Raw genomic sequence first — 12,139 nt, 5'->3', positions numbered from 1 at the left:
TTTCATGATAGATCCCATCCGTCCAGCAAGCCTACGATGGAATTACTCACGCACGGCGGTGAGCATCATGAAATTGGCGATGGAGGATGGTTGTTGATGATGATGGCGATAGATTCCCCTCTCCGGAGCACCGAACGGACTCCAGATCATCCCTCCCTAGAGTTTTTAGGGCTTGGTGGCGGCTCCTTATCGTAAAACGCGATGATTTCTTCTCTCTGATTTTTTTGTCCCCGAAACTCAATATATGGAGGTGGAGTTGGAGTGGGAACAGGGGTCCCATGAGGTAGGGGTGCGCCCTAGGGGGGCAGGCGCGCCCCCCACCCTCGTGGCAAGGTGGTGGGCCCCCTGGCCTTCAACTTTGGCAGGTATTTTTCTTATTTTCTGAAAAGTGTCCCCGTGAAGTTTCAGGTCATTCCGAAAACGTTTGCTCCTGCACATAAATAACACCATGGTAATTCTGCTGAAAACAACGTCAATCCGGGTTAGTTCCATTCAAATCATGCAAGTTAGAGTCCAAAAAAGGGCAAAAGTGTTTGGAAAAGTAGATACATTGGAGACGTATCAACTCTCCCAAGCTTAAACCTTTGCTTGTCCTCAAGCAATTCAGTTGACAAACTGAAAGTGATAAAGAAAAACTTTTACAAACTCTGTTTGCTCTTGTTGTTGTAAATATGTAAAGCCAGTATTCAAGTTTTCAGCAAAGATTATAACTAACCACATTCGCAATAACGCATAGGTCTCAAGTTACTCATATCAATAGCATAATCAACTAGCGAGCCATAATAATAAAACTCGGATGACAACACTTTCTGAGACCGCAAAAAATAAATGCAGAGAACCTTTAAAGACCAAGGACTGACTAGACATTGTAATTCATGGTAAAAGAGATCCAGTCAAGTCATACTCAATGTAAACTAAAAATAATGAATGCAAATGACAGGATTGCTCTCCAACTGGTGCTTTTTAATAAGAGGATGATGACTCAGCATAAAAGTAAATAGATAGGCCCTTCGCAGAGGGAAGCAGGGATTTGTAGAGGTGCCAGAACTCAGTTTTGAAACAGAGGTGAATAATATTTTGAGCGGTATACTTTCATTGTCAACATAACAACCAAGAGATGGCGATATCTTCCATGCTACACACATTATAGGTGGTTCCCAAATAGAATGCTAAAGTTTATGCTCCCCCTTCCACCACAAGCATCAATCCATGGCTTGCTCGAAACAACGAGTGCCTCCAACTAACAAGAGTCCCAAGGGGAGTTTTGTTTGCAATTATTTTGATTTAGTTTGCATAAACCATGGGACTAGGCATCCCGGTGACCAGCCATTTATCTCGTGAGTGAGGAGCGGAGTCCACTCCTCTTGAGAATAACCCGCCTAACATGGAAGATACAGACAGCCCTAGTTGATACATGAGCTATTCGAGCATACAAAACAGGATATTTATTTGAAGGTTTAGAGTTTGGAACATACAAATTTACTTGGAACGGCAGGTAGATATCGTATATAGGTAGGTATAGTGGACTCATGTGGAATAACTTTGGGGTTTATGGAGTTTGGATGCACAAGCAGTATTCCCGCTTAGTACAAGTGAAGGCTAGCAAAAGACTGGGAAGCGACCAGCTAGAGAGCGACAACAGTCATGAACATGCATTAAAATTAATCAACATTGAATGCAAGCATGAGTAGGATATACTCCACCATGAACATAAATATCGTGAAGGCTATGTTGATTTTGTTTCAACTACATGCGTGAACATGTGCCAAGTAAAGTCACTTAATTCATTCCGAGGAGGATACCACCCTATCATACCACATCATAACCATCTCAATAGCATGTTGGCACGCAAAGTAAACCTTTATAACTCATACACTAGTAGAAAAAGGGTCAAACGTGAAGCACATTAGTGCTGGTTTGAATTTGAGCCGGCACTAATGGTACCATAAGTGTCGGGTCGAACGACTATGCATTAATGCCGGTTTGTGTTGAACCTTTAGTACCGGTTCATGGCACGAACCGGTACTAAAGGGGTGATGGCAGGCTGGCATCAGGCTGGGGCCCCACGATCACCACCTTTAGTACCGGTGTGTGCCACGAACCGGTACTAAAGGGGTCTGACCTTTAGTACCGGTTTGTGACACAAACCGGCAGTATAGGGCAATTTTCAAGCTCTACCCCCCCATGTGTCGCCATTTCAGTTCTGAAAAAATCAAAAGAAAATGATAAAAACTTCAAAAAATAAAATCCTTCGAGAGGTAGTTATATTACTACATCTACTAGTTAGGAAAATTTGAAAACTTAAATTTGGACATGTTTTGCAAAAAGTGTAGGGAAAATGTAAAACGGATATAATTTTTTCATACGATGTCGGAAAAAAACGTATAATATATCAAAAATTCAGCACGAAAATCCGCATCCAATGGAGACGGCCTACGGCTTGTTTGCAATTTTTTAGAATCCTCAAATTCCAAAAGGAAAAAAAGATATGGTCAAATTTAAGTTTTTTTAAATCTTTTTTGTTAAATCTGGTCAAACTTCCTATTCAAGAAGTATTAATGTTACTACATAATTATTCAAGAATATTAGTGTTACTAAATAATTATTTCAATTTTTTGAATTTTGGTCAAATCTGGTCAAACTGTGGTCAAACTATGGTCAAACTTATTCAAGAAATATTAGTGTTACTAAATAATTACTGTTTTTTAGAATAATAGTTTCAAACTCAAACAGTGAAATGTGTGACTTCATGCTCAAGCTAAACTCCTGAGGGTTAATAGGATTGGCATCTTACTATTGTCAGGAAAACAACAAGTGCAGACTTGGAAACGAAGGAGAATAGAACCCGAAAGTTAAGCGTGCTCGGGCTAGAGTAGTGAGAGGGATGGGTGACCGGTCGGGAAGTTAGATGATTTGGAATGAGTGATCCACACTTGAGCAGTTAAGAGAGGTGATTAGAGACTACATCACCAAATAATTCATAAAAATTAGAAATAAAAAAATCAAAAAAATTCCAAAATTTTTGAATTTTTTTCAAAAAAACCTTTAGTACCGGTTGGTAACACCAACCGGTACTAAAGGTCCCCCAAACCAGGGCGCGAGCTCACGCCACGTGGTGGCACTTTAGCGCCGGTTCGTGCCGAACCGGTACTAAAGGGGGGGCCTTTAGTGCCCACCAATTAGTGCCGGTTATGGAACCGGCACTAAAGGCCCTTACGAACCGGTTTTAAAGCTCCGTTTTCTACTAGTGATAGCTAATCAAGCATGGCACAAGAAACTATGATCTCTAGTTGTCATTGCAAACATGTTTATTCATAATAGGCTGAATCAGGAACGATGAACTAATCATATTTACAAAAACAAAAGAGGTCGAGTTCATACCAGCTTTTCTCATCTCAGCCAGTCCATCATATAACATCATAATTGCCTTTCACTTGCACGAATGAACGATGTGAATGATAATAATAGTGCGCGTGCATTGGACTAAGCTGGAATCTGCAAGCATTCAATAAATAGGAGAAGACAAGGCAATATGGGCTCTTTTGTCAGATAAACAATAATGCATATAAGAGCCACCTCAACAATTTAATCATGGTCTTCTCCTATCGACCCCCAAAGAAAAGAAATAAAACTATTTACACGGGAAAGCTCCCAACAAGCAAAAGAAGAACATGAATTCTTTTTGGATTTTATTTTTAATTACTACTACAAGCATGGAAAGTAAACTGATTAAAAGCTACAACTAATTTTTTTGGTTTTTCTTAAGGTTTATTAAACACACAAGAAGAAAGCATAAAAAGGAAAATAAACTAGGATGGATGATACAATGAAAAAGTATGAGCACCGACATCTAGCAATGAGTGTGTGAACGTGAATATAATGTCGGTGGGAAATACGTACTCCCCCAAGCTTAGGCTTTTGGCCTAAGTTGGTCTATGGCCACGGCTGGCCTGACTGATATCCATAATAATAGTTGGGGTCATACTGTGATGCAGACGAGGAAGGCTCCGATTGCCATTGGCTGACAATCATCTTAGGATCCCACTAGTAATTAGACTATCGTGAAGGATCAAATTGTGGTTCCGGCTTTGGCTCCTCGGCTGGTGCAGGGTTCCGGTTGGCGTGGATAGCCGTTAACGGAACAAGGTACGTGCCTACAGTCAAATCAAACAAAGAAGGAGCAGGCAAGGTAATAGTCCCAGGATGATGTTTATTAAAGAACAATTGATATTTAAGCTCTCCTTCCCTATTCTTAACAATAAAATCATGTGCCACCATACTTTTATAATCTAGATAAACATGGGGCAGCACTTTTTCTTCCTTCTCAGCATGCCTAATAGGTATGTTAAAATGTGCAGCTAGGCGTGTAGCATAGATGCCTCCAAAGATGGGGCCCTAGGTACGGTTCAGACTTAAGCGTTTGGCAAATAGTGCTGCCCATACTAAAAGAGTTATCATCGTATAAACCGTGGTGCAAAATAATAATATCAGGGATACTCAGGTTTCCACAGTTTCCGCGACCAGTTAAGCAATGACTAGCAAATAATGCAAAGTAGCGTAAAACAGGAAATTGTATGCTAGTGATTCGTGCATCGGAAACCTTCCTTGTTTCCCCTACAGTGATAGTATCAATAAATCCCTCCACATCATCACGATGTGGTTCTTCTGTCTTGCCCCCAAAAGGGACTAAACAGATCCGACAAAAATCATAAAGTGACATATCCTTATGCTCATCATATAAATGAAACTCCACCAAAGGTGGTGAGTTCCTAGAATGAAAATGAAAGTTTTGCACAGAGGTATTTGTGAGCAAGAGATACTGATCGCATTGGTCGTGGAGGAAAGCGGTAAGGCCTGCAGTCTGAGCCAACTCATGGAAATCTTCATAAATCTCGGCTGCTCTCAAGAAATCCTCAGAAGGCCATTCACACGCCCGAACCTCCATGGTGCGAGGCAGATTATACTTAGGCTTTGGTGCCTTTTGCCTTCGAACTTTGGCTCGATGAGCCCCTCAAAAGTCTCCTCATCATTTTCTGAAAAATTCTGAAATTTTTGGTAACTTCAAAATAAAAGTAAACCAAACTCAATAATATTGATAGCAACTACTCCTACAAGTGCCTAGGGCCTATATCATGCATCAAAACTACTTTTGACCATATAAATTTGACATGCAAGCTCAAGAACAGGGTCACCTAAGAAGCAAAAAAATGCAATGAATAAAGCACTAGAACAAAAACTAATTGGACCAATGGAGGAGTCACATACCAAGGAACAATCTCCCCAAGCAGTTTTGTGAGAGGTGCTTTGAGAAAGGAGATCGAAAATGGCAGCAAAACGAGCTTGGACTCGGGTTTGAGCTGGTTATTTGTGTTTGGGGGAGGAAGAAGGAGTGTATTGGTGCAGTAATAAGTGGAGGAGGGCCATAGTGGGCCCACGATGCAGGGGGCGCACCCTAAGGGGCTGGGCGCGCCCTCCACCCTCGTGGCAAGGTGGTTGCCCCCCTGGTGTGTTCTTTGTTCCATAAATCCTCAAATATTCTAGAAAAAATCATATTTAATTTTCAGGGCATTTGGAGAACTTTTATTTTCAGGGTATTTTTATATTGCAAGGATAATCAGATAACAGACAAACAAATATTTATTTTTATTTTATTTAATATAAATAACAGAAAGTAAAAGTGGGGTACAGAAGGTTGTGCCTTCTAGTTTCATCCATCTCATGATCATCAAAAGGAATCCACTAACAAGGTTGATCAAGTCTTGTTAACGAACTCATTCCGAATAACATGGAATCAGAGAAATTTCGAATAACACTATGTTACCTCAATGGGGATATGCACATCCCCAATAATAAGAATATCATATTTCTTCTTGACAGTAGGAAGACGAAATTCAAAACCTCCAAATATAATCGATGGAATTTTTCCAATAGAGTTGATACTATGAACTTGATGTGGTTTCTTCAGAAAGTGTACCGTATGCTCATTACCATTAACATGAAAAGTGACATTGCCTTTAGTGCAATCAATAACAGCCCCTACATTATTCAAAAAGGGTCTTCCAAGAATAATAGACATACTATCGTCCTCAGGAATATCAAGAATAACAAAGTCCATTAAAATAGTAACGTTTGCAACTACAACAGGCACATCCTCAAAAATACCGACAGGTATAGCAGTTGATTTATCAGCCATTTGCAAAGATATTTCAGTAGGTGTCAACTTGTTAAAATCAAGTCTACGATATAAAGAGAGAGGCATAACACTAAGATCAGCTCCAAGATCACATAAAGCAGTTTTAACATAGTTTCTTTTAATGGAGCATGGTATAGTGGGTACTCCTGAATCTCCAAGTTTCTTTGGTATTCCACCCTTAAAAGTATAATTAGCAAGCATGGTGGAAATTTCAGCTTTCGGTATCTTTATTTTATTTGTAATTATATCTTTCATGTACTTAGCATAAGGATTGGTTTTGAGCATATCAGTTAATCGCATACGCAAAAAGATAGGTCTAATCATTTCAGCAAAGCGCTCAAAATCCTCATCATCCTTTTTCTTGGATGGTTTGGGAGGAAAGGGCATGGGTTTCTGAACCAATGGCTCTCTTTCTTTACCGTGTTTCCTAGCAATAAAATCTTTCTTATCATAACGTTGATTCTTTGATTGTGGGTTATCAAGATCAACAGCAGGTTCAATTTCTATGTCATTGTCATTAATAGGTTGAGCATCAGCATGAACATTATTATTAGCATTACCACTAGTTTCAGGTTCATTACCAGATTGAGTTTCAGCATCAGAAATAGAAATATCATTTGGATTCTCAGGTGTTTCAACAATAGGATCACTAGAAGCATGCAAAGTCCTATCATTTTTCTTTTTCTTCTTTTTAGAAGAACTAGGTGCATCTATATTATTTCTCTGAGAATCTTGCTCAATTCTCTTATGGTGGCCTTCAGGATACAAAGGTTCCTGAGTCATTCTACCAGTTCTAGTAGCCACTCTAACAACATTATCATTATCTTCACTATTCAATTCATTGAGCAAATCATTTTGAGATTTAAGTACTTGTTCTACTTTAGTGGTAACCATAGAAGCATGTTTACTAATAAGTTTAAGTTCACCTTTGACATTAGCCATATAATCATCCAAGTGTTCAAGCATATTTGAATTGTTTTTCAATTGTCTACGAAAATAAGCATTAAAAACTTCTTGCTTAGCCATAAATTTATCAAACTCATCTAAGCATGGGCTAGCAATTTTAGTAAATGGGATTACAACTTTATCATATCTATAGAGACAATTTACCTTTACTACCGGTGTCGGGTTATCAAGACCATGAGTTTCTTCAATAGGTAAAGGATTTAGATTATATGTTTCTTCAACAGGCGGTAAATTAAGACCATGTATTTCTTCCATAGGAGGTAAATTCTTAACATCTTCAGCTTTAATACCTTTTTCTTTCATAGATTTCTTTGCCTCTTCCATATCTTCAGGTCTGAGAAATAGAATACCCCTCTTCTTCGGAGTTGGTTTAGGAATAGGCTCAGGAATTGGCTCCGGTGGTGTCCAATTATTTTCATTTGTCAACATATTATTCAATAGAATTTCAGCTTCATCTGGTGTTCTTTCCTTGAAAACAGAACCAACACAACTATCCAGGTAATCTCTGGAGGCATCGGTTAGTCCATTATAAAAGATACCAAGTATTTCACTTTTCGTAAGAATATGATCAGGCAAAGCATTAAGTAATTAGAGAAGCCTCCCCCAAGCTTGTGGGAGACTCTCTTCTTCAATTTGCACAAAATTATATATATCCCTTAAAGCAGCTTGTTTCTTATGAGCAGGGAAATATTTAGCAGAGAAGTAATAAATCATGTCCTGGGGACTACGCACACAACCAGGATCAAGAGAATTAAACCATATCTTAGCATCAACCTTTAATGAGAATGGAAATATTTTAAGGATATAAAAGTAGCGAGTTCTCTCATCTTTAGTGAACAGGGTAGCTATATCATTCAATTTAGTAAGATGTGCCACAACAGTTTCAGATTCATAACCATGAAAAGGATCAGATTCAACCAAAGTAATTATATCAGGATCAACAGAGAATTCATAATCCTTATCAGTAACAAAGATAGGTGAAGTAGCAAAAGTAGGGTCAGGTTTCATTCTATCATTTAGGAATTGCTTACTCCATTTAGCTAATAATTTTTTAAGTTCAGTTCTATTTCTGCAAGCTAAAATGGCTAAAGAAGCATGTTGATCAAATACATAACCCTTAGGAATGGCAAGTGGTTCTCCATCATCACTTTCATCAGTATCATCAGATTCAATATTTTCAATTTCTCTAGCCCTAGCAAGTTGTTCATCAAGAAAATCACTAAGTGGCATAGTAGTATCAGGTGTAGAGGTAGTTTCATCATAAGTATCATGCATAGCAGAAGTGGCATCATCAATAACATCCGACATATCAGAATGAATAGCAGAAGCAGGTGTACGTGTCGCAAACTTACTCATAACAGAAGGTGAATCAAGTGCAAAGCTAGATGGCAGTTCCTTACCTCCCCTCGTAGTTGAGGGATAAATCTTGGTTTTTGGATCTCTTAAGTTCTTCATAATGATAAGCAGATATATATCCCAAGTGACTCAAAGAATAGAGCTATGCTCCCCGTCAACGGCGCTAGAAAATGGTCTTGATAACCCACAAGTATAGGGGATCGCAACAGTTTTTGAGGGTAGAGTATTAAACCCAAATTTATTGATTCGACACAAGGGGAGCCAAAGAATATTCTCAAGTATTAGCAGCTGAGTTGTCAATTCAACCACACCTGGAAACTTAATATCTGCAGCAAAGTATTTAGTAGCAAAGTAATATGATAATAGAGATAACGGTAGCAAAAGGTAACAGTAGTAAAAGTAATGTTTTTGGTATTTTGTAGTGATGATAGCAATAGCAGCGGAAAAAGTAAATAAGCAAAGCACAATATATGGAAAGCTCGTAGGCAATGGATCGGTGATGGAGAATTATGCCGTATGCGGTTCATCATGTAACAGTCATAACCTAGGGTGACACAGAACTAGCTCCAGTTCATTGATATAATGTAGGCATGTATTCCGAATATATTTATACGTGCTTATGGAAAAGAACTTGCATAACATATTTCGTCCTACCCTCCCGTGGCAGCGGGGTCCTTACAGAAACTAAGGGATATTAAGGCCACCTTTTAATAGAGAACCGGAACAAAGCATTAACACATAGTGAATACATGACCTCCTCAAACTACGGTCATCACCGGTAAGTATCCCGATTATTGTCACTTTGGGGTTAACGGATCATAACACATAATAGGTGACTATAGACTTGCAAGATAGGATCAAGAACACTTATATATTGATGAAAACATAATAGATTCAGATCTGAAATCATGGCACTCGGGCCCTAGTGACAAGCATTAAGCATAGCAAAGTCATAGCAACATCAATCTCAGAACATAGTGGACACTGCGGATCAAACCCTAACAAAACTAACTCGATTAAATGGTAGATCCCATCCAACCCATCACCGTCCAGCAAGACTACGATGGAATTACTCACGCACGGCGGTGAGCATCATGAAATTGGCGATGCAGGATGGTTGATGATGACGATGGCGATGGATTCCCCTCTTCGGAGCCCCGAACGGACTGCAAATCAGCCCTCCTGAGAGGTTTTAGGGCTTGGCGGCGGCTCCGTATCATAAAACGCAATGATTTCTTCTCTCTGGTTTTTTTCTCCCTGAAACTCAATATATGGAGGTGGAGTTGGAGTTAGAGAGGCAACAGGGGGCCCATGAGGTAGGGGGCGCGCAATAGGGGGGACAGGCGCGCCCCCACCCTCGTGGCAAGGTGGTGGGCCCCCTGGCCTTCATCTTTGGCACGTATTTTTCTTATTTTCTCAAAAGTGTCTCCGTGAAGTTTCAGGTCATTACGAGAACGTTTTCTCCTGCACATAAATAACACCATGGTAATTCTGCTGAAAATAGTGTCAGTCCGGGTTAGTTCCATTCAAATCATGCAAGTTAGAGTCCAAAACAAGGGCAAAAGTGTTTGGAAAAGTAGATACATTGGAGACGTATCATCTACCCTTCCCTCGGGTCGGCCAACCCGAGGGTCATCTTTATTTTAACCCCCCCCCGGGCTAGTGCTTCTCTAAGTGTTGGTTCGAACTAGAGTCCTTTGCAGCGCCACCTCGGGGAAACTTGAGGGCTGGTTTTAGTTGTATGGAGCGCTCATCCGGTGTTGCCCTGAGAAGGAGATATGTGCAGCTCCTATCGGGATGTTGGCACATCGGGCTGTCTTGCTGGTCTTGTTTTACCATTGTCGAAATGTCTTGTAACCAGGATTCCGAGTCTGATCGGGTCTTCCTGGGAGAAGGAATATCCTTCGTTGACCGTGAGAGCTTGTGATGGGCTAAGTTGGGACACCCATGCAGGGTTTTGAACTTTTGAAAGCCGTGCCCGCGGTTATGGGCAGATGGGTATTTGTTAATATCCGGTTGTAGAGAACATGACACTTAACTTAACTAAAATGCATCAACCGCGTGTGTAGCCGTGATGGTCTATTTTCGGCGGAGTCCAGGAAGAGAACACGGTCTCATGTTATGCTTGAACGTAAGTAGTTTCAGGATCACTTCTTGATCATGATAGCTTATCGACCGTGCTTTGCTTCTCTTCTCGCTCTCATTTGCGTATGTTAACCACCATATATGCTTAGTGCTTGCTGCAACTCCACCTCACTACCTTTCCCTACCCATAAGCTTAAATAGTCTTGATCTTGCAGGTGTGAGATTGCTGAGTCCTCGTGACTCACAGTTACTTCCAAACAGTTGCAGGTGTCGACGATACCAGTGCAGGTGACGCAGCTGAGCTCAAGTGGGAGCTCGAAGAAGATCGTGTTCGTTGTGTTGTTTCATTTCCAGTTGATCGGTAGTGGTGCCCAGTTGGGACGATCGGGGATCTAGCATTTGGGGTTTGGTTCCGTTGTCGGACCTTGATTGTATTCTGGATTATGTATGCTTTTGTGTGAAGTGGCGATTGTAAGCCAACTCTTTATCTATTTCTTAGTACATGGGATGTGTAAAGATTACCCCTCTTGCGACATGCCTACCATGCGTTATGCCTCTAAGTCATGCTCCAACACGTGGGAGATATAGCCGCATCGTGGGTGTTACAAGTTGGTAATCAGAGCCATCCCCGACTTAGGAGCCCCCTGCTTGATCAAATCGCTGACGTTGTTGAGTCTAGAACAAAATGTTTTGAGTCTTAGGATTATATATATCGGAGAGTAGGATTCTTTTTAATCCTCAGTCTCTTCGTCGCTCTAGTGAGGTCTCCTGACATAGAGTTTTGACTCTTCTCTTCTCAAATTTCACGATTTTTATTAGGATCACGCGGGTATCTTGGAATCGTTCCGATGGTTTTGTGACAATAACATTGTTCTTGGTGCCTCCTGACATTTAGGGGTTGTGCCAGTGTCCCAGGGAGTTGAGCTCCGAGGTGTTGTCGTCACAATTTCATCGTTGCAGTTCTGGAATACCTGAGTTCACCGACATCGAAAATCTCCTTTATGCGGTTGTTGGTGAGATAACCTCGATGCCTCCTAGTACTGGGGCGGGAGGTCGGGAGTATTGCCATAACTCGTATAACAGATGCTTTTCGAAGGTTGAGGTAGATGATTTCCGAAGGTTTCTTGGTTATGTGTTGAACGATGGATACAGCTGGATGTAGGTATTTTTAGTTTGGGTGAGATATTATGCTTCCCCTGTATCCCCAACACCTGATTGCATAACCAGAAAGTTTCGGGAGTTTATAAGTGGGAATTCAAGTAGCTCCTAGAATATCTTTCTAACAAACACATGATATGATATGGTATCTATTATATGTTTGTTTCCGCCTTATTTTGCAAGTCAATCCCTTGTTTTTTTGTTGTTGTGGTATTCGAGTAGCTTCAATGTCAAGTGTTGATTCCATATTTTTCCTAAGCGGTATTCTCATACTCCTATGTGATTACCAATACTTCTTGATCATCAAGATTGTCATGTCAATTATTTCCAACTGGTGTGTATCTCTTCAAGTGGATCTGATCATTTCAACATCCGCAAGAT

This window comes from Triticum urartu, chromosome 7 (assembly GCF_003073215.2).
Source record: "Triticum urartu cultivar G1812 chromosome 7, Tu2.1, whole genome shotgun sequence".
NCBI lineage: Eukaryota > Viridiplantae > Streptophyta > Magnoliopsida > Poales > Poaceae > Triticum > Triticum urartu.
The sequence above is the reverse complement of the archived record's forward strand: the minus strand, read 5'-3'. Positions refer to the sequence as shown.